The 23,157-nt window shown below is 46.6% G+C and overlaps 1 pseudogene; it reads right to left on the bottom strand.

Moving 5' to 3' along the window:
* The window catches only part of LOC115322677, a 98,423-nt pseudogene extending 75,790 nt beyond the window's left edge, over positions 1-22,633 (bottom strand).
* Between the last annotated feature and the right edge of the window lie 524 nt (positions 22,634-23,157).

The raw sequence follows: 23,157 nt of genomic DNA, 5'->3' as shown, positions 1-23,157 counted from the left end.
TTGAAAGCTTGGGAGGTGTTTCTTTGTTCTCGACTTTTCAGCTTCTCGCCCTTTTCCCTTCCCTTCACCTATATAAACAATATACCATGGATACATTTAGTTTCTAGTTGGAGGTCTCTCCGTTTCTTCCTCGAGCGTGAATTGAGAGGTGAGTAGCAAGATTTATTTTTCGTAAGAGTTTAGATTTTTTTATTTCGTGCACAGTGTTACAAACTTTGTATCTGTCGCAGACATGATCTTCTCCAACGGCCCAGCGTCGCTAAACGGCTACCAACTGATCGGCGACTCCATGTTGTTGCGTTTAGCGGAACACGGACTAAGGCGACAACAAATTGGTACGTATAATTCGTGGGCGGCGCAGAAAAGCTCACGTCAAAATTGATGGATGCATAGGAAAGCTCATCTGCCTTTTGACGAGTGCGGGGAACAGGTCACCTACGAAATCTAACAATCAATACTTGATATTCAATATTCGCGGCCCTACTGTGGGCTTTGATTTCTCTTTTCTGTTTATTTGTCGCACTTTGCTTTCCGCTCATTCTGCGCTTTTTTGTTTTCATATTCGTATAAGTATTTCTAAAATCAAGTGTTCGCGTTCAACCCCAGACGTTCCCTTCTGTGTCCGTTCCTTAGACTTTTTTTTTTTTTTTTTTTTTTTTTAATTTTCTGCACCACAGTCTTCGGACGCCATGATTACCTACCACCAGTTCGCCCGCTCACTCACGGTGTTTTCATCAGAAGACTGGCTTACTTTCTAAGAAAAAAATGAAGAAGCAGAAGAGTCCACAGTTTTGCAGAATGCATGAGAACAACTAAGTTGTCGACGCGTCTTTTTTCTAAGCTGCTTATTTCCACATGGAGACAGCCCCCTAAAAAGTGACAAGTCCGTCTTGTTCTACATCTCCGAAAGGGGTCATTGGTTTATCACAAAGCAAAGAAAAAAACAAAAAAACGGAGTAGAATATTGTTAGTTTTTATCCAAAAAGAAAAGAAAAAACTATTTACAAAGGCGAGAAACAATCCGGCCAGAAACCATAACGTTCGATAAAACGGCGTTATATGAAACGGCTTCAATGAAACGACGTTCGATGAAATGGCCTTGATTGAACGGCGTCAATGAAATGCGTGCACCCACTCTGAACGTTCTGTCACGAAGCGACAGGCTGTGAAGGAAAATTGTTAGATCGGTTCGCAGAATCGTGGGTGAGCTTTTCTCTGCACCTATCGAAATTCTGGTGAGCTTTTCTCCGCATCCGCCGGGTTTCCGGTGAGCTTTACTCCGGTGATCTTTTCTCCGGGATTCATAATTCGTAGGCTTGCCTAATGCATGTATGCCGTCCTCTGTGTGTGTATCTGTTGTTGTTTTTTTCCTTCCATGTCATGACATATCCTTGTTTTGAACGTCCTTTTCTGTCGCAGTGAGCTCTACGTTGGTGAGCGGGGCCACAGCAAGCCAGCTGCTTGATGTGGTGATGGAGGTGCCTATCGCCCCGCGCGTAATCCTAATGATCGGGACCAACGATTTGCGGGGCGAATGTGACGCGTGCAGCCTAATCTCGGACCTGGCCATCCTACTAGGGTGGCTCACACTTTATGCGCAGAAGGTGGTGATACTGACGCTGCCTCCCATTGCGCTGCATCACCGTCGCGGAAGAAGCTGGCAAACAGTCAACAGGGTCAACCACTGGATCACTCACTGCGGAAGCAGTAAGTGCGGAACTTCGCCGGTTCGACAATTTGCCACTAATTTCGTTACTGTACCGATCGTTGTAGGTGTCACCATGCCAGCGGAGATCCATCGACCTTTCGTGGTACGGCGGACGAAAGTGCGATTTAACATGTATGCTAGGTAAGTTGTTCTAGCTTTACTGAAATCATGGAATCATAAAAGGCTTGCACAATTTGATCAAATTATAACAACCATTTCTATTAGGCGGTATGCTGGCAGAGGACGGCAGGACTTGGTCCACTGGAGCGCGGTTGGCATGGACGCCGTCGTGGGTTTACTGCACGTCGCCCTGCTGTGAGCTGCAAAAAGCTCGGAGTACCACCATCTCGATGAAGTGTCAAGGCTGGTTTGCGTAGTAGCTACCAGCTGCGATACGTGTGACTGACTTCATGCGAGCTCATGAGACGCCCAATGCATTTAGAAGTGTTCTTTTTTATACACACACGAGGTGGCTGCGCGTGCCCGTGCAGTGAACGCAGAGCCCTGTATATGTATAAAAAAGAACACCCCTAAAAATACTTGGCGTCTGATCTGCTCTCATGGAATCGCAGTCACACGTATCGCATCTGGTCGCTACTGTGTGAGCCGGCCTTTGGTCGTGGCTGTGGCATTCTAGTCGCCATGCAAAACCTGCACGTCTGTGCCTCGTTTCACCTTACGTCTGAGCGGGGCCGCTGTTATGAGCCCAAAGGCCAATCAAACTGCGCAAAAAGCGCAACGTCATGGCGTGCTGTCTGCACTTGATATGACTAGCCGGCGGAGAAGCACGCACGGAGAGACGGCGAATACCGGCTGGTCCTATCAACTGCAGAAAGCACGCCATGACGTTGTGCCTCTTTCGCTGTTTGATTGGCCCTTCGGCTCATAATATCGGCCGCGCTCGGACCTAAGCTGAAACGAAGTATACACGAACTCATCTCTGTTACGTCACGGCGCGGTGGTGGCGCGTCGGTCGCACTTCCGGTCTGGGGCTGTGGGCGGAAGCCCCCATGCCAGACGTGTATTCCTGCGTTGTTTTGAAAGGAACCAGACAAAAACCTGCATTCTCGTCAAAACGCCGCGACTGGGGCCGCACCAAAAGTGTCGAGAAAGATTTGAAGGTCAGTTTTCACGTGCTCGGTTCGTCCGAGAATCTGGATATGTGCCGTGAAAAGGGAAAAGCAGACGCCGTCGGGCAACGATTGCTTGGGCGGGAAGCACTTTGGGTTGAATTCACGGATACTTGTGGTCATCAGATTTATTTGTTTTGTTCCAACTTGAACGCCAGAAAACCGTCAAGTTGTGCAGACCACCTGCGGACTACGTTCAATGCGCCTTCAAGTTCAAACGTCCGCCTGATCGTTCGAACTGTCGTCTGCTCTTTCAAACGTTTCTGCTTGTCGTCTGCTCTCTGAGGCGACGCCGGCACGTAGACGAAATGTTGACTCGGTACTTGCGATAAGAAGTAAGTGCAGGCCTGAAAAGACTTCAATTTGAAGGTTGGTAAGCAGGCTCGATGTAAACATTAGATACAAAAAGCTGTTGATGATTGTTACCAGTGACCATCACCGACTTGTTATTCCTAATTCACTTGGTCCGGTTCTGCTTGCGATTTTCAGTATCGACGTCGCCTATCTCAGCTACGATTCACGCTTTTGCAGCCCGAGTGGCGTCGCGACTGAAAATTGCGAGCGAAATCGCATCATGAGAATCAGGCTTTAGAGTACATACTGCTGCGTCCACGCGGAATGAAGCGCCACATGTCACGTCATTCACGCGAAGTTCTGCGGTGTAACGAGCCTCGGTAATTTCGCTGACGCCACTCAAGTAGTCAGACATCGCCAGGAAGACGTAGAAACAACAATTCGAACGCGAAAAAGGGCAGGGGGACTCACACCGACGCCGACGAGCTTTTGCCCACACCCCCATCGCGCATGCGCGGCATTGGTGGCGTCCGCTAAGGACGCTCCGGTTTGTTTGTAAACATGAGTTGGTGTTGGCTCATCCATCCGTCAGGCGACATCGCAGCACGCAACCGCTCGCGGGTTTATCTCGCCCACGGTGATTTTTCGGCGTTCACGGGGAATCGACAATCGGCCTTTTGTATGTCCCGTGATCAGTGTGTGCGCTCAAGTGTTCATTATGTGTGTCCAAGTTCAAGCGGTGCGTGTTGTTTTTCGAACCGTGTCCGAATGATACAAGTATTCACGTTTCCATCCTGTGAGTGAGTGAAGTCGATTAGGGCTAGCATTGGACCAAGCAATGTGTCTGCTCAAGTTCCAGCGGTGTGTATTGTTACCTGTGTCCGAATAATACGAAGTGCCACGTTTTTATCCTGTGAGTGAAGCGAGTTGGTTAGTGCTGTGCTTTGTGCTTGTTGGCGCGATCAACGTTGGTGCTTTTTGAGTGTGAGTCCTCGAACGTCCGCAAGTTCCTTATTTTTCCCACTCCATCGGTGTGCTCAAGTTCAAGTTATAACTGGTGCTTGCGGTTTTCTTACTTTTTTTTTATTATTTCTTAGCTACGAGTTCGAGTAAGGGCAATGTTCACAGTGAAGTAAGTTGGTTGGTTGGTCAGTGGTAGCAATCTTGCACGTTCGCTTGTTCTGTGTTATTTCGAAATAATATCTCCATGCTGCTCTCCTGGCAAAAAAAAAAATTTTTTTCTTATTAGTGCGGTGTACTTTTGGTAAGGTCGGGTATTGTTCAGGTTGACAAAGTTCAGGAACGGCCGGCGTGTTACTTTCTTTTCCTTTTGCACTCAGCCCTGCGAGCCTGATGTCTGAAAAATCTAATAAAACATCTGTCCATCAAGAATTGCCTGTCTTCTTTTTTTTATGCCAGAAAACCACATGTGTTTTGGAGGGAAGCACGACTGAAACAGCTGACCCCGGCGAAGCTGCGGTAGCGATACCGACTGTAATGTTCGTCGGAGACGCTGCACTCATCGCAGAAGCGTGTACGTGGGGCACACAGATTTTATTGCAGTCGCAACTTATGCAGCCAACGCTGACGGACTCGTGCAACTTGGCGGTGATTGCAATTCTAGCATTTTGCTATCGAGTACGATCGTATAACAATATGGCAACGCTGCGAACGTCTTGCGACAAAGCCACGTCTTGATCAGAGCCCCCTGCTCGCCCTGCTCCGTCGTTTTAGCCGCCCCAAAGGCCTCATTGCAATTGCCGTAAGCCATCCTTCGGACCACTCGAAACACGTACCTTAGCCATTTAACTATCTATCATAATGGGATCGCACCTGCTCACCGTCAAAAAAAAATATAAAATAAAATAAAGCCTCACAGGTGTCACTCCCTGAAGTACACGACATTTCGGACCGACCCGCCGGTTTAGAAACCAGCGTTATAAAACGCACAACCATTTTCTCCGGTCGCAATAGCGTGGAATACAATGAGATAAACTTTCGAAAGCAGTAACAACCGTCGAAATACCGAACAAAACCAATTATTGTCGGGCCCAGAACTGCCATTGAGTCTGCTGGGGGATTGCAAGTTCGCCCGCGGCCAACACCAAACCCGCCGCACGCTAGGCGGCATGTCACGTTTGCAATCTGTTGGTTAGTGCTAGCATTGAAGGCTTTGTTCGAACGCTAATATGGAAATCATATCTCTGTTGCTGCATTGCGGCCAAAAATATATATGCCCTTATCTTTCTAGCAGAAGAATGTGACAAAATTTGTCTTGTTATTATGACCGTGTACAGTAAAGTCGACGTCACCTTTTATATCCCGTTCAGGCCACTTCGAAAAGTAAATGAATAAAAGTTATTTTTTTTTTAAATAATTTTTTTTAAAGTTAAAGAAATTAATAAAGTTCGCGCCTCGTTTATTTGCGTTTTTTTTCGTTGCAAAACAAAAACGCGCCCCGCGTTTTTCAATGCAAGCTAAACGGTGGTGAAGTGATCGTCTCGCTCGACGTCTCCCGGAGGACAGGTTGGTTTTCACTGGCGGAATGCGTGCTCCGACATGCAATCCATGACTCAGCTCCATCTCACGATTGCTACAAAATGACCAGTGGATTCGCCATCATAATAAAGCCCTTTTCACACCATACTGTTTCACTACTTTTTCGTTTCTTACGTTACGGCACTGCCCGCAAAGAAGCCGCCCTAGGTTTGCCTGCAGTCCTGGATTCAGTTGCAGGGATCGTTGTGGGATGGTTCACGTTTGCATGCGACCTCAGGAACGTTTCTTTTTTCGTGTGAGAGATAATAGTGGTTGTTTGCTTTCATATCTTGATCGTGACAGCACACAATTTCATTCGTCTCTGCATTACAGCACTCACATTTGTGTAGTATTTATGACGGAATTCCTGAAAACACTAGATAGATTTCGAGAGTAAAGGTGACAAGAAAAATATCAGCTGGGTTCTATTGTTTATTCAAAACAAAAACACATTCGGGTGGCCAGAATCGCAGACTGCCGCACCTGGCGTAGAACCAGCAAATCAGAGGACATTCCTAGCAATTTGTTTTTAGAGCCACTATGCCTGCAGGCGTCCAAATATTCACTTCTATTCTATCATAGTTTTGGACATGCAAGTACATTCTTGAAAAATTTTAAAAATATCACGCGAGCGCCGTCCAGCTGGTAGATCAGCACATTACCACAGCGTGAAGTAGTGAAATCAACTTCAGTAAGTGCATGCATATATTTGCATTCTGATGACACTAGATAGCTGTTGACAGAGATGATGACACAAGAGAAAAAATGAAGGGTTATAACATTTATTCAATACTACAAAAAAAAAATTTGTAGTTAGAAGCAACACATAACTGATCACCCTCATTACGTACGGCCTGTTGGTCCACGGGCACTCGTGCCATTCCCACTTGGGAATCCTCCCTATCCGCCACCTGGGAGACGCGCTCTCTAGCGGTCAGGCTCCGCCAAGAGTTAGATATCGGGGGTTACTGTGCAACACTTGAACAAGTTCCATGACTCTCCTTGGCAAAAGGAAGCCAGAAGGCAGCTCGGGTAAACCCGGAAAGGCACAACTAACTTCCTTGGAAGAGAGGTCCAATCAGGCAGCAAAAACAAAGTGACGAGACGGTTCAAATGGGGACAGGAATGTTTTGGGAGTGCTAGAGGAAGCTAAAAGGCAGCTCGGGTAAACCCGGAAAGGCACAACTAACTTCCTTGGGAGAGAGGTCCAATCAGGCAGCAAAAACAAAGTGACGAGACGGTTCAAATGGGGACAGGAATGCTCTGGGAGTGCTAGAGGAAGCTAGAAGGCAGCTCGGGTAAACCCGGAAAGGCACAACTAACTTCCTTGGGAGAGAGGTCCAATCAGGCAGCAGAAACAAAGTGACGAGACGGTTCAAATGGGGAGAGGAATGCTCTGGGAGTGCTAGAGGAAGCTTGAAGGCAGCTCGGGTAAACCCGGAAAGCCACAACTAACTTCCTTGGGAGAGGGGTCCAATCATGCAGCAAAAACAAAGTGACGAGAGGGTTCAAATGGGGACAGGAATGTTTTGGGAGTGCCAGAGGAAGCAAGAAGGCAGCTCGGGTAAACCCGGAAAGGCACAACTAGCTTCCTTGGGAGAGGGGTCCAATCATGCAGCAAAAACAAAGTGACGAGACGGTTCAAATGGGGACAGGAATGTTTTGGGAGTGCTAGAGGAAGCTTGAAGGCAGCTCGGGTAAACCCGGAAAGGCACAACTAACTTCCTCGGGAGAGGGGTCCAATCATGCAGCAAAAACAAAGTGACGAGACGGTTCAAATGGGGACAGGAATGTTTTGGGAGTGCTAGAGGAAGCTAGAAGGCAGCTCGGGTAAACCCGGAAAGGCACAACTAACTTCCTTGGGAGAGAGGTCCAATCAGGCAGCAAAAACAAAGTGACGCGACGGTTCAAATGGGGACAGGAATGTTTTGGGAGTGCTAGAGGAAGCTAGAAGGCAGCTCGGGTAAACCCGGAAAGGCACAACTAACTTCCTTGGGAGAGAGGTCCAATCAGGCAGCAGAAACAAAGTGACGAGACGGTTCAAATGGGGAGAGGAATGCTCTGGGAGTGCTAGAGGAAGCTTGAAGGCAGCTCGGGTAAACCCGGAAAGGCACAACTAACTTCCTTGGGAGAGGGGTCCAATCATGCAGCAAAAACAAAGTGACGAGACGGTTCAAATGGGGACAGTAATGTTTTGGGAGTGCTAGAGGAAGCTAGAAGGCAGCTCGGGTAAACCCAGAAAGGCACAACTAACTTCCTTGGGAGAGAGGTCCAAGCAGGCAGCAAAAACAAAGTGACGAGACGGTTCAAATGGGGACAGGAACGTTTTGGGAGTACTAGAGGAAGCTAGAAGGCAGCTCGGGTAAACCCGGAAAGGCACAACTAACTTCCTTGGGAGAGAGGTCCAATCAGGCAGCAGAAACAAAGTGACGAGACGGTTCAAATGGGGAGAGGAATGCTCTGGGAGTGCTAGAGGAAGCTTGAAGGCAGCTCGGGTAAACCCGGAAAGGCACAACTAACTTCCTTGGGAGAGGGGTCCAATCATGCAGCAAAAACAAAGTGACGAGACGGTTCAAATGGGGACAGGAATGTTTTGGGAGTGCTAGAGGAAGCTAGAAGGCAGCTCGGGTAAACCCGGAAAGGCACAACTAACTTCCTTGGGAGAGAGGTCCAATCAGGCAGCAAAAACAAAGTGACGAGACGGTTCAAATGGGGACAGGAATGTTTTGGGAGTACTAGAGGAAGCTAAAAGGCAGCTCGGGTAAACCCGGAAAGGCACAACTAACTTCCTTGGGAGAGAGGTCCAATCAGGCAGCAGAAACAAAGTGACGAGACGGTTCAAATGGGGAGAGGAATGCTCTGGGAGTGCTAGAGGAAGCTTGAAGGCAGCTCGGGTAAACCCGGAAAGGCACAACTAACTTCCTTGGGAGAGGGGTCCAATCATGCAGCAAAAACAAAGTGACGAGACGGTTCAAATGGGGACAGGAATGTTTTGGGAGTGCTAGAGGAAGCTAGAAGGCCGCTCGGGTAAACCCGGAAAGGCACAACTAACTTCCTTGGGAGAGAGGTCCAATCTGGCAGCAAAAACAAAGTGACGAGACGGTTCAAATGGGGACAGGAATGTTTTGGGAGGGCTAGAGGAAGCTAGAAGGCAGCTCGGGTAAACCCGGAAAGGCACAACTAACTTCCTTGGGAGAGAGGTCCAATCAGGCAGCAAAAACAAAGTGACGAGACGGTTCAAATGGGGACAGGAATGTTTTGGGAGTGCTAGAAGAAGCTAGAAGGCAGCTCGGGTAAACCCGGAAAGGCACAACTAACTTCCTTGGGAGAGAGGTCCAATCAGGCAGCAGAAACAAAGTGACGAGACGGTTCAAATGGGGAGAGGAATGCTCTGGGAGTGCTAGAGGAAGCTTGAAGGCAGCTCGGGTAAACCCGGAAAGGCACAACTAACTTCCTTGGGAGAGAGGTCCAATCAGGCAGCAAAAACAAAGTGACGAGACGGTTCAAATGGGGACAGGAATGTTTTGGGAGTGCTAGAGGAAGCTAGAAGGCAGCTCGGGTAAACCCGGAAAGGCACAACTAACTTCCTTGGGAGAGAGGTCCAATCAGGCAGCAGAAACAAAATGACGAGACGGTTCAAATGGGGAGAGGAATGCTCTGGGAGTGCTAGAGGAAGCTTGAAGGCAGCTCGGGTAAACCCGGAAAGGCACAACTAACTTCCTTGGGAGAGGGGTCCAATCATGCAGCAAAAACAAAGTGACGAGACGGTTCAAATGGGGACAGGAATGTTTTGGGAGTGCTAGAGGAAGCTAGAAGGCAGCTCGGGTAAACCCGGAAAGGCACAACTAACTTCCTTGGGAGAGAGGTTCAATCAGGCAGCAAAAACAGTGACGAGACGGTTCAAATGGGGAGAGGACGGATCGAAGAAAAGTGTAACTAGCATCTCACTGAAGTACTGGTAGGCCTATGATTCGGAGCGTTTCCTTTTTTTCGACTTCTCTTCCTTCTCAGCAATAGCATCGAGAATGTAAGGAGGATCTCGGATCTTCATGCTTCTTTCAAGGCGAGGGTCAACTACTTCAGGAAGGACACACTCCCTATAAAACCGGGTTAGGAACGGTTCCATTTCTGTCTGCCAGAATTCATCATCTCTCTCTATTCTTTGGACATCAATATTCTGTTCAGTGTAGACTATGAAGTCACAAAATTTGCAGCCTGTGATGTGAAGTTGTCCCTGGATTTGATAGTAGAAGAAATGTGTTCTTGAAAGTTTTGGATCTGTTCCCTCATGCTTACGGTCATTGTATTTCGCTGCTGCCTTTTTTTCTGTCTCCTTCCTCATAGACTCTGGACACTTCACTTCTGCAATGCCATCAGTGCCAATCAAACCATCAGGCGATGCTGCAAGGAAGCCATGGATTAGATCTATGAACATTCCACATGGCTGCAGAGTAACCCCTCTCTTCTCGCGGTAGAGCTCAAGTGCGACTGGCTCATTCAAAATACCATATTGCATAGCTGCACTCGTGAAACTCCCCCCACACAGAATCTTTCTGACATCTGCAGCACATCGAGTAGAGTCCTTCCGTCTGCAGACCTTGCCAAAGTATGATGCTGTGAGCCGCGTCTTCCTTTCAGCATGCCACCTAGCATTGGTAGATTGCCCCCTTGTTGCAATTTCAAGTTCACTGCGTCGAGCTTCACTCACTTGTAAGCTCTCGAGAGTGAGGACAAGCCTCTCCCTGAACAATTCAGGTGGCATATCAGGCTTCTCACAGGCTGGTCCATAGTGTTGAGCTGACCCTTTGGGCATCGGCTTTTTAGGTTGTGGTCCCAGCTGAGAAAATTCTTCAGCTAATCGTCTCTTCCTGAGCACTCTGGCATCCCGCAGTTTGGACATTTTCTGTGTGTATGCTTTCAGTGGTGCAGATGGGCTCTTCATTGTCATTTTCTTTTTAGCAGCATAATGCCACTGACTCCCAGATTGGAAACTAAGTCCTGCTCCATGACAACGATGTTGGTAGGAGCCTTTTTGACCTCTGTTCACTTGTTTGCCCCCCGACATTTTTGCAACAAGAGACATGACCGTCTCTGCAAGGTTGCTTGTGTCATCAGTGATGAGACGAGAAGACTTGTCTGAAATTCCATTAGCAGCAGCGAGGATCTGAATTCTGAGAACATCGGGTATCTGGTCGAAGACATTGTCCCCCTTGGACTTGTCACAGAAGTATGCTTTGCACTTTTTATGCGATCCAAACACATGCCTCGGACCATTGATCAAATCTTCAGCAAGTTCTTTTGTAAGTTCCCTTTGTTTCTGCTTCTTTTCAGTTTCAGTTCCTTCAAAGTTTTTGAGTTCTTTGGAATATTGGGCAATTGCTCTTCGTGCTCCATTTTTGATACGTTTAATCCTTGGACCACTCAGGTGTCGGGAATTGCCTTTGCTTGCCTTGGCTACACTATAGAGACGCGAGGTGTAGCACTTGACCACATGATTGGCGCATTCTCGCTTTTCTGTAGTCGCCCCATAGTCGACCCGAGACAACACCTGCTGGTGCACTGAAGAGTCCCCATCTCCAATAAAAATGCGGTACTGTACCCCATGCATCTATTCACTTTGCTGAAATCCTTGCACAATAATTTCAGACTCCATGGCTGAAGAGCTCTTGTCCCAGTTCTTGTAGCACACATGCTCCTTTGCTGGTAGTTCTTTTCTGCTGTAGAAGTCGCATGTTGAACAAACCTTGTTCTTTACACCTAGGTACAGTAATTTTTTTGTTCTTGCACCAATGATCACTGCAAGGCCAGAGTTGGCAGAGTACCTGTGGCCATGGCTTCGGTGAGACCATCCCCCATCAACAACAACAGTGATGTAAGGTGTTCCGTCTTCGGAGATGTGGCCAGCTTCCTCAGCAAGACGCTTCTCCTCCTTGCCTGCCTGGAGCATATCATCATAGAGAAGTTCTTGCCATTTCTGAAAAATAAAAAGATAAAAACCGCTGAGCACCGTCTTTGCAAGCAGACACATCTAGTCAAGCCATATTTATATGGTTCTCACAATTTCATACTAAGTACCCAGGATAGTGGAGGTGCTGGCCATTCAAACACAAATTATGTTTCAGACACAAGATTTTCAAAACTTTCATGCCCACTGGATGGCTACTAGATAATTGAAGCCTCATATGATTTCCTGTTGTGTGAAGCAAATATTATCAAGGTGCCTTTGATAACTGTTTCCTGACAAAAATGATTCACTTGCTTGCACAGTAATGAGAACATCATTCTTTCACCCACTACTTTTGATTATCACTGTACTTCTTGTAGTGGCCCTGCTATATTGTAGAAAAGTGAAACACAATGCTATTGGAAACATTTTTCCTGAAGTGAAGAGGGCGATTCCCAGTTTCCTGAGGCCGTGCTCTAATTAGAGTTCTAAACCCATGCTTATTGGATATGGTGGGTAGTAATCAGTAGCAGGGTAGTTTACCTTGCCGAGAGATTCTTCACGCCTGCAGTAAGCACCCTTGCTCATTGAAGGTATTTCCAAGACAGACAACACCTCATCAAGATTGGCGTAACCGGATCCGATGCTTGTGAAGCCCCACACAGCACTATCATTAACACCAAGTTTGGTCTTGTCCTTGAGAGATGTTGGCTCTACAATTGGGTCGGTGGTGACAGTCTTGACTTCATGGCATTCATCACATGAGAATGTGAATTCTGACCAGAGTCCCACTTGTCTTTCACATTTGTAGACAAACTTCCCTGCATCGGATGATGGACAGTGATGCCTGTCAAGGTCACGTATCGCTCGAATGAAGTGATCTGGAGATATAATCCTCCTTCCTGAAATCGTGGCTGTTTCAGGTGCAGGAGCTGGCACCGACGCAGCAGCGATTATGAGGTCAGCTAGCTCTTCATCTGGTCCCCATTCTGAACCACCGGAATCCACTGCAGGCTCCCCTTGGATGAATCCTGGTGAGGTACCACTGTTTTCCACTAGCAAAGGGTGAGAGGGGCTGGACGTAACCGACGCACTGGACACAGCAGATTCCAACGCAGGCCCTTTTTCAAGCCCTGTCGAACTACCGCAGGGATCGGGTTCCGGAGCAGCACCATTTTCCGTGAGGTCCAACGGTGACGTCAAAACACTGAAAATGAACATGACGTTAGAATAGCCTGACAACAATCATGCATTAATATGTGCTGAGTCAGTGGTAGTCATCCTCCCAGTGTACGAGTTCGCAAGGGTTTTAAATTTTTGAAGGAACTCACAAACTTCGCAACTTTCGACCAGCACCTAGGTTTGAATTAGTGAAGTTCACAATTTTCAACATCGCCTTGGCTAATTTGTGAAGTTCGGAGCTTTACACAATTCTAAAAGTCAGAATTTGTCGGTTGCACTTTTTTTTTGTAACGAGGATTAAAATCATTCCGAACTTTCTAGCTCCTTCAAGGTCGAATGTAAAAATTGCAACATTTTGAATGTTTTCGATGTCCGAACCTATTAAATCTGGATGGTTTTTAAATAGTCAACTTTTTTGGGCGTATTTTCCTCCTCAGCTATGTTCAGAAATGCCGTGCAAGTGACGTCACGCCAGGGAAGTACGAGTCCCCACACCATACTGGTGGTTGACTCCCCACCGCGTGGATGCGCTTACCAAGGCGTAGGATGCCGCTAACGGCCGGAACATGAGCTAACATGCACCATATTTTCAACAAAGGTACCTAGTTGTGTTACACGTGAACTTGGAAAAACGTGCTGAGCTTAGAATGATGACGCTTATCCAGTACGTGCGAAAGTTTTCGGCATTGGTGCGATTGCGCTGCGAGCAGAAGGTTTCAAAATGATGTTTATCCAGTACGTGCGAAAGTTTTCGGCATCGGTGCGATTGCGCTGCGAGCAGAAGGTTTCAAAATGCCACTGACGAAGTTTTGACGCGAAAAGTTGCCATGCCGCTAAAAAAAAAAAAAAAGAAAGAAAAAACCGCGCCCCTTAGATTGACGCGCAGCTATATACTCCGTGTCACTAGTTACGTGCAGTACAGGCGAAGGCAACGCCAAGAGAGGGGAGAAAGGGCAAGCACTAGAAAGGCTGGGGTAGAAGAGAGAAACCTCCTCTCCTCTCTAACGTTCCTAGTGCTCTCCCTTTCTCCCCTCACCCTTCAGTGCCATCCTCTCCCGTTCCGCCTTCCTAGTGATCGCCCTTCATGTCTTCGACTGGCGTTGGCTTCGCCTGCACTGCACACAACTAGTGACGCGTAGTATAGGTGTCTCTTGTAGAAAAAATTGTTACGATTTTGCGAAATACTGGTAAACAACGCAATGTTACCGTCATAATCTAAACCCCGAGACAAGGATAATTGAAATAACGGACAAGACAACTCCCATTGTCTCAGGGTTTGTATTAGGATGTTTCCTAACCGGCTTGCCTGCATGCTTTTGCTCCTTGCAAAGGTTACCGTCTCGCGGACGGCTCAAACCGATGACCCGGTGGCGGCGTCTCGGCGAACTTGCACGGGGGAGCCGCCGCCGACCGCTCCGTCTGGCCGGGCTCGCGGCGCGACACTCGCGCGGACTCGGCAGGGAGCCCCGAAGGCGCGCTCGAAGCGTGGAAACGGCGTTATGTAACGAAGGCCAAAGGCCATATACACCACGAACGAGCAAAAGCCGATGTCATTCGGTGAAACGTGGACGTTCGCTAAAACGTCATTCGATCAAGTGAGTGCCTTCCTGCAAAGGCGTGCGCAAACGTAAACAACGGTAAAAAAGTGCCGTCGCTCGCCGCTATGAAATGCGTCCGCATCCCTTTCGTGCCGCTCCTACATTCTCTAACTTGACGACTACTCTGTCTCGGGGGGCATGCCGACGAAACGATCGGACGATCGTCGGGGTACGGTGTAATTGCTACAGTCGAAGGGCCGTCGAGTCAACCACCGGCATGGTGGAGACCGGTGTTCGACGTCATCATGCGACGTAGATGCGAGGCATAAAGAGATGGACTAGTTTTACTACGCATGTAAAGGATCATGAAACGCCAATATCCTATAGTAATAGTACGTGCCACCCACCTGATTCTCGGCAGCTTTCCACTTCGTCGAAAGTTGTTCTTCGTCTTGTGCCGGCGCGACGCCCACCGCTTGCCGCCCCCCATGAACAGGCGACCTGAACTGTGATCAAAGCGACACGGGCAAGACGCAAACACGAACTGGAGCCAGCAGGAAGGATACTTACACGAACTTACTCAGCGAACGAAAAGAAAAAGACAGACATACACTTCACGCCAGGCACACAAACAAAGCAGGGATAGTTACAAGAATGAGAGAGATGCGCACACGAAGGCAAGCAGTGTACAATAAATACACGAAAATTCGCAGCAACCGAAGGACCACGCTGCAAACGCGTGTACGGGCCCACACACCAAAAGCACGTGGGTCACGCACACGTATCGGCACGGAACTGGCAATTTTGGTGATTTGAAACGTCGATATCGATCGCGTGAACGATTGTATTTAGCAGAATGCGCACCGGCGAAACCGGGCATAAAAAAATAATTTGACAATATAAACAGCGACCGTAAAATCCTTCTAAATCCTATATCAGCGAATCCTTCTAAATCCTTCTAAATCCTATATATAAATCCAAAATCCTTCTATATATATATAGAAGGATTTTCTATATATATATAAATCTATATTTATATATATATATATATATATATATATAAATCTATATCCTATATATAAATCCAAAATCCTTCTAAATCCTATATATAAATCCTTTTAAATCCTATATCAGCGAAAAATACCGTATTATATGTAATAATTAAGCGCATTCTGCAAGACCGGATTTTCTATGCATTTTTTTTTGCGAGAAACCAAGTGTACAACCAGTTTCCGAAGCTGGCAACCACAGCTGCAACCAGCGCCATCCTTGGTTTTTTTCTGAACTTCGCATAGTCACGTTTCGACCGCCATCACAAAGAGGGCGCAACAAGACATCCAATTTATAATTCCTGTCTTTTTTATGATTTATTTAATAATCAAGCACGATCATCGAAAGTGTGAGCTGATAATGAGGACCTGGGACAGTAAACTCTATTTTGTACTAAAAATATCTGCCTAAATGTCTGCAAAAAGGGGTCAAAATACTCGTTTTTGACTATCAGCAAATACGTGATTTCACCTATATTCAAACTTTTTTTATAGAAAATCAAAAGTGAAATTTAGAAAAAGGGCCTCGCTTTGCAAAGCAGAATATGTTTTTCTTTGGGGGCCTACAATTTTATTCATGTGTGCCAATCCCTAAGCGCTGTACCACTGTACTACCAAATGAAGTTTGCCAAAATTAACGGTTTTTGTCACTTTTCACGTGAGCATTCCGAAAGAAGTTTAAGCCGTATTACAATGAAATTTAGTGTAACTCTTTCGACCATAATTACAAACTGATGTAAAAAGTTTCAAATAAAATGACCGAGTAGGCGCCCAAAACTTCGCGACTGAAGTGCTTCCGCAAAGTCAATTTTTCTAAAGTAAATATCTGTCAAAATAAAATAAAAAACGAAAAAAGGGCCTCCGTTGACAATGAACGCACTTTTCTTCTATAACATTCTAAAATTTGAAAGAAATTGCTCCAATAGTGCACCCTGTACCACTGTACTACGAAACCATGTTTTGCCGAAAAGGTCAATGTTCGCGGGTGCCCTCTGAATTAGCTTTTTGCACTAGGGAAACAAATCCTACATCAGATAAAAGATAATGTTGTACACTACAAGATGATATATAACACATAATTTTAGCAAGCTTGAACACGCCACGATCGCATTTCGAAAACGTGCTGAAAGCGTCATATGTCATGGCCGCCGTGGGACCGCAGCCTTAAGCCGTCCGTGACGGCTGTGCTGCTGCGGAGACGGTTGCAAGCCGTCGTGAAAGGCTTAAAAAACAAGTTTTAGCCTCCAGTCCCAAGAAGTCGCAAGTGTGTGAACAGGCCTTTAGTCACCACTAAAAGATTTTCCACACAACAGTTTACTGTATGCAACACATAGTTCTGAAGAAGCAGAGTCAACACGCATACATTTACTCGAAAATGGTTTGATGTTGGCATGGAATAACAGCACTTTTGAGTTAACTATTCGCAACTCCAGCGAAGTATAGGGGGTGCGCTGGTCGAGCAAAATGGCAGATGTTTTAGTCATTCAGCACATGGACCGCCATACATTACTTGCACTGCAGCGTAAAATCGTTACATATAAAACCATTTAGTCGGTGCGTAGAAATGACAGGGCGGAATCATAAAAATAATTACTGGAAACAATGTTTGTTTCTATGCTGCCTACGAGAACCAAGCAGCGATAGCAGACGACAGAGTTGAAACGACCTCCTCTCCTGAGCTCGGCGTTTCCACTACGCCGTGTCGATTCCACTGGAGTTGCCAATACATGTTTCAATGACGTTAATAAAAATCTAAAACAATTTGCTTCCAACTTGGACAACCTGGAGCCCTACGGCACTTCAGACAAAGAAGAAAAAGGGGCTCGGGAAAAACTATTTGAAATGCACGCAACACGATGATGGTCATTTAGATAGCTGTCAAACCATTTCAAAAGCACTAGAGGGAATTTGTTGTGTGAAAGTATCAGCAAGAGTAAGCTATAATAATAGTAATAATACTTTTATTTATTGTGCCCAGTAACAGCCGAAGCCTAGGCACTAGTGCACTCGTTAGGAGTAGAACAAGAATACAAATAAATAAATAAGAAAGGTAAGAAATACAACAAATTAATCAGCACAGAGACTGCATATTTACATCAACCACATACATGGTGCGAGCACTTTTTAAATCGGCACAAATCTGTATTGAAAATGTCTATATCAGATGAGTCTAGATTGAATACGACCCAATGGTGACAAAGTTTGTGGGGCAATTTCAAATATTTCTTCCAGGTATATGACAGTGCACAGATGACGCTAATGTCCAAATAACTGTACACATTTAAACAAAACTACAAGGTTGCGCGAACACCCTCTTGTTCCAAGTTCAGATATCTGTAATGATTTCAGTACTTCAAGGTATACAAATGAGTTGTGAAGATCTAATGATAAATTCTAGCAAACCTTTTCTGTATACATTCTAGGTTTTTTGAAGCAGTTATGCTAAGACTGTCCCAGATCACTGAACAAAAATAACGTTTTGGAAGAGCTATGCTCGGGTAAAGCACAAATAAAAGATATACATTTGAAAAACTTTGCTAAATCGTGAGATTACACTGAGAAGTCTGAAACAAGAGCTCACAACATGCGACACATGAAAGTTAAAAATAAATTTGGAGTTAAGCAAAACTCCAAGGTCTTATGCACAGTACACGGTTAATGGCCACCACCCTTTCTAAGCAGTACACAAAATGAGTAGTAGTAGTCTTGCACGTAAAAGATATGACATTGGTTTTTTCGAAGTTGAGAGGAGGACCATTGTCTAGACACCACTGACATATGGCATTAACATCTTGAAGTAGAATACAGTCACTTAATGCCAATATGTTTTTGTAGATTTTGAGATTGTCAGCAAACTGCAAGAGGCGTGAGTTGCGAATGACATCTTGGACGTCCTTGAGAATACATTAAAAAGGAGTGGTCTGAGGCTGGAGCCCTGGGGTACCCCAGATGGTACAGAAAAGAAACATGACTTTGCATGAGCATAGCCGACACTATTCGCTCTTCCAGAAAGATAACTGTCGAACCAAGAACAATAATTGTCACCGAGACTGTAGACAGCAAGTTTATGAAACAATAGCTTATGATAAACATGGTCGAATGCCTTACTACAGGCAAAACACACAGCATCAGTTTGTCCTCGAGAAAAAACAGTGGGTACAACATCATTTAAGAAACACACAAGATTAGTCTCAATAGAACGACCACTCATGAAACCATGTTGCGTATCAGGTATTAACGCACGTGAAATGACATGCCAAATCCTTGTGGATTATCTTTTCGAACACCTTTGAAAAAACAGCGAGACTATCGATCTATAGTTCCAAACATTTGTTGTGTTGCCAGATTTGAAAGTGGAATTACTAAGCCGTTCTTCCAGGCAAGTGGGACAACTGATTGCTTCATTGACAAATTAAATATGTGTTGAAGTACTGGAGCTAGAATGTCGACGCACCCCTTAACAATAAAGCTTGGTATGCCATCAAGGCCCCACGAGTTTTTAGATGGGAGTTGACAAATTGCCCCTATAACGTCGTCAAGACTGATAAGAGGAGGTAGAACGTGGTCTTGAACAGCATGTGAGACGTCCGAGCTGTCAACAGTGGCCAATGAGTAGGTGGAAGAAAAAAAATCAGAGAAGTGATTGCACACAGCTTTAGGGTCAGAGGCATATTTTACATCTATCTTCAGTGATGTCAGTACCTGCCTATTGGACGTGCGCTTTTTAACTAAAGGACCAAAATCCTGGAGATGCTTAGAAACATTGTCTTCGACGTTGTTTCAATAAGACGTTTTATCATGGTTGTAGTCTTAAAGGGGTTATGACACGCCAAAAATGAAATATGGGATAACTATACTGCAAGGACCCATTGTTTGTTCCTATAATCCTGCTAAATTTGTTTTGGAAATGGCGCTACAGTTTCGTGCATAAATCTATTTATATGGGGGTCCCTCGGAGGGGCGGATCTGGGTGGAGCTGGAGGCTGGCTACGTAGCCAGCCTCCTGCCCGGTGTCCCCTTGCGTGCAGTCGGACTTGGCTCTCTTGGCATCTCGAGCTTCAGCTTCCTCGTTTACCTTCCGTGCTTTGAGCATGCGGTCCGTGACGACTACGTCTACGGCATTGCTCGCCTTGTCAAAGCATTCGACATTGATCGCAGCAGCGATGAGAGTGATTGCTATCAAGAGATGTTGGAAGCTGTTCATTTTGACTGCGACCCCCTGGCAACCAGCTGCAGCAACGGCGAGTTACGGACGAACTTGCCGTGGTCACCGTCGTTTGGGAATATTTTGCAGGCGCATGCAGGTTGGAAGCTCAACGGGCCGGGGGTGAGGGCAAGAATAACCTTCGGATTACCAAGTTACGTGAGCAGTTTTGATCGTACCGCGGTGAGAGCTTGGGCGATAATGGGGGCGCCTAGAATGAGAGAGCGTTCATGGTCACGTGGTTTATGGTCACCATGGTATGACTAACTTGGGAAGTGTTGCCTGGTCACCAGATGAAAATGATAAAAATTCGTAAATTGAATATACCAATTACCAGAGCTCTAAAAATCGCTTAACTTGGTGTATATACTAAGTAGCCTATGAGCATTCCATTTCAAGAATAATCTATCCGTTTAATTTTCGTGTCATAACCCCTTTAACAGTAGCTCTGCATATCTTGAACCTGGCATAAATTTTGTCGCTATTCGTAGAACGGCATAGACAATGCAAGTGCAATTTCTGGCACATGAAACATTTCAGTTCGCGATAAAACCGAAGAAGGGTATCTGCTGGATTGACGATTTTTTTTTTTGTTTTTGGTATAAAGCTTTACATTCCATTCAGCACTACCTCCGTTAAAGCAGTGACGGCTTTGTCGACGGAATCTAAGCGAAGAACGTCACTATGGTTCACTTCACCCAATGGCAATAATTAAAAATAACAAAATAGCTTCTGAATGTAAACAAATTCGATAGAGATCTGTCGAATATGTCGAAAATAGCTTCTGGCACAAGAGGCTAACCCTGCGCAGCCTCCAGGTACTCCGGGTAGGGGAGGTACCTGGAATCCCCCGAGTAGAGCTTGTTGAACCGCTTGACTCTTCTAGTAAGTATCTCTGGCACTACTGCCCGAGTGTAAAAGTAGAGAAGCCCTGGCAGCAGGTACCCCTCCCAGAACTTTGCATCAAAATAAATCCTCTCAACGGAAATGCTTTTCGCAAGAGACTCTGCATTTGTGAAGATCATAAAATCGCACCAGCTGTGCCCTGTGACACCAAGCTGTCCTTGTATCTGGTAGTAGTATGCATGCTCTCTCTTCAACGTGACAACATTGCCTACCATGGCTGAACAGAACTTGCTGTCTGCACAAGCATCCTCGGGCATCATGTTCTCCTTAGATTGAGGGCATTTGACCTCGAGCAGGCCCTCCTCTCCCCCTTCATTAACAATGCCATCAGGCGACGCTGCCAGAAACGGATACTCGGCGTGCACAGAAAGTCCAGTGGAGGTAACCCTGGTGTCATAGTCGTAGTACCTCCGTAAGAAAACGTAGCTCTCTATGGCTCGAGGCTCCATCCGCCTCCCATACTCCCGAGGGTCACTGGCAGGCAGATTTTTGTTGGGCTTGGGGTACAAAATCTCTCGAACAATATACTCCGGCTTCCGACAACGCGCAGCTTTCTTGAAGTTTGAGGCTGTGAGCTTTCCCACTCTTTCTCTGAACCAGGCGTCGTTTGTGGCTTGGCCGATGGTGTTGGCTTGAACGCCTTCCCTTTCTTCAGTGCTCAGAGGCCTCATGGCCTTGAGGTGGCGGTAGTAAATGGCTTGAGATTCTGGGCTCCAAAGGTCTTCCCCATCAGAAATGAGTGGCAGAAAGTTATCCTTCTTTGCAGGCCTTGCATAGCGGAGCCACACCAGCTTGCTGTCAACAGCCTCCAACTGTGCAGCCAACTCGCTGATGGCATCGCCGTGTGCTGGCGTATAAGATCCTGAGTTTCGTTTCTTTGGAGTTCCTTTCCGCTTCTTCTCTGCCACTTTCCAAAACCCGATCTCCTCCATTGGCATGGGAGCTGGCCGCTTGTGTCCTACGTAACAAAAACAAGAAAGAGAGTTGGCAGACCATGCGAATACTTGTTTAGGCAGATAAAGGGTGAGCGGAGATGGGCAGATGGAAAACAAGTGTGCAATTTTTAATTTAGAAACTGACTCCATAATACAGACTCCACAGGTGTTGGGTGGCATTGCACCCACAACCTACCAAGTAAAATTATTTCTCTACTGTTCTTACCTTTTTATGGCACCACCCACTCGCATCGGACATCTGTGCACGACGGGCTCTTCAGCTCAGCAACCGCGTACATCAGTCCTGCCACATGCTGGCATGTCTCGCTGAGTCTGTAAGAAGAGTATGAGACCAAGGTATGTTACTATCAGAGTACTGCCACTGGTAAGCACGGCAATGTTAATTTACACATCAAACTCTGAAGCGGTAGCTTGGCAATATTTGTCAGTTCTCCCATCTGGCACACATGCCAGCTCTTTCTGCTAAGGATAAACAGCACATTGGAGTGATGAGATTTACTTTTGGGCTTGTGGCTCTAGACAGGGAGGGGGGAGGGGGGGGGAGAAGGAGGGAGGGAGAGAGAGAGAGCATGCATTTCTATGGGATTTAAAAAAAACTGCCACATATGTGCTCATAGGACAGAGTCCAACACTTTTCTTTATGCTCACATAGCTTGTGCTTTATTGTACTGCACAAAGCATCCACGCAGCAATCGTCTAATGTTCGGCCATAATGAGCAAGCACTACAGGCTTGAGCTTACCGCGTTGGAGAAGTAACACGATACTGACAGAACAAGATGCCGAGGGTCTGTTTTGGACACGATCGGCTTCCAGCAGGTGCTCATATGACGTAATGTGACGTCGGAGATCGTCTGCGTTCTGGTAACTTCGCCGCTTCGTGATCTCACGTGCGAACAGACCATTTCGGTTAGCATAGCTCCACTTACGTCACCAATCGGGAGCACGCCGAGGCGCGCAGAGCCTCGGCGTTGTGCTTACAAGTTTGGCAAGGGAAGCGACGGAATCGAACGGTGAAAACAACATACCCAGCTGTGCAGCTGCAGCACGCATGAAGAACCTGGGGTGGCGTTCGCTCCATCATCACCACTTGTTTGTAGTGGCCAGGTTTCATTGAGGGCACGCAGGTGCTCCGGAAAAAGCAGGTCTCTGCGTCGTTGGGGCGCCACTACACATTTCGGATGTTCCTCTCTTGAAAGTTCCATCCTCGCGTGAGCTGACGGTTCGAGATGTCAGAACGCCTATCGAAATCAGACCGGACGTCTTCTCTTCCAAACGCAGGCGCGTCAACGAGGTCGTTCATCCAACCCGGCGAGTCCCACACGCTGAGCATCGTACCGCACGAAGGAACGGGGCCGTTCATCACGGCGCTACCGCACGACAAGATCTTTGTACGAATATATAAACGCGCAGATGTATACAAAAAAGAACAGTGAAGTAAGAAAAGTCAAAAAAGAGAGCGCGCGGACACGATTAAACGAAGGTATATAACAGTCGGATCGAACGTAAACAAGAGTAAGCCCGCGCAAGCACCTCGGACCGTGGGACGCTGGTTCGAGGGTTGGAGGCTGCCGGGTTGTCCTGCGGTTGAAGTTTTGAGAGAAATCGCTAGACGGCGCTCCTTACTGGAAAAAGGTGCATTTCGTTGTAGTATCCCTTTAAGACTGCTGTTTGGTAGCACAAAGTTGTTCAAGCACAAGGTGTCATGGA

This window comes from Ixodes scapularis, unplaced genomic scaffold (assembly GCF_016920785.2).
Source record: "Ixodes scapularis isolate PalLabHiFi unplaced genomic scaffold, ASM1692078v2 PGA_scaffold8__174_contigs__length_109621045, whole genome shotgun sequence".
Classification (NCBI taxonomy): domain Eukaryota; kingdom Metazoa; phylum Arthropoda; class Arachnida; order Ixodida; family Ixodidae; genus Ixodes; species Ixodes scapularis.
The sequence above is the reverse complement of the archived record's forward strand: the minus strand, read 5'-3'. Positions and strand labels throughout refer to the sequence as shown.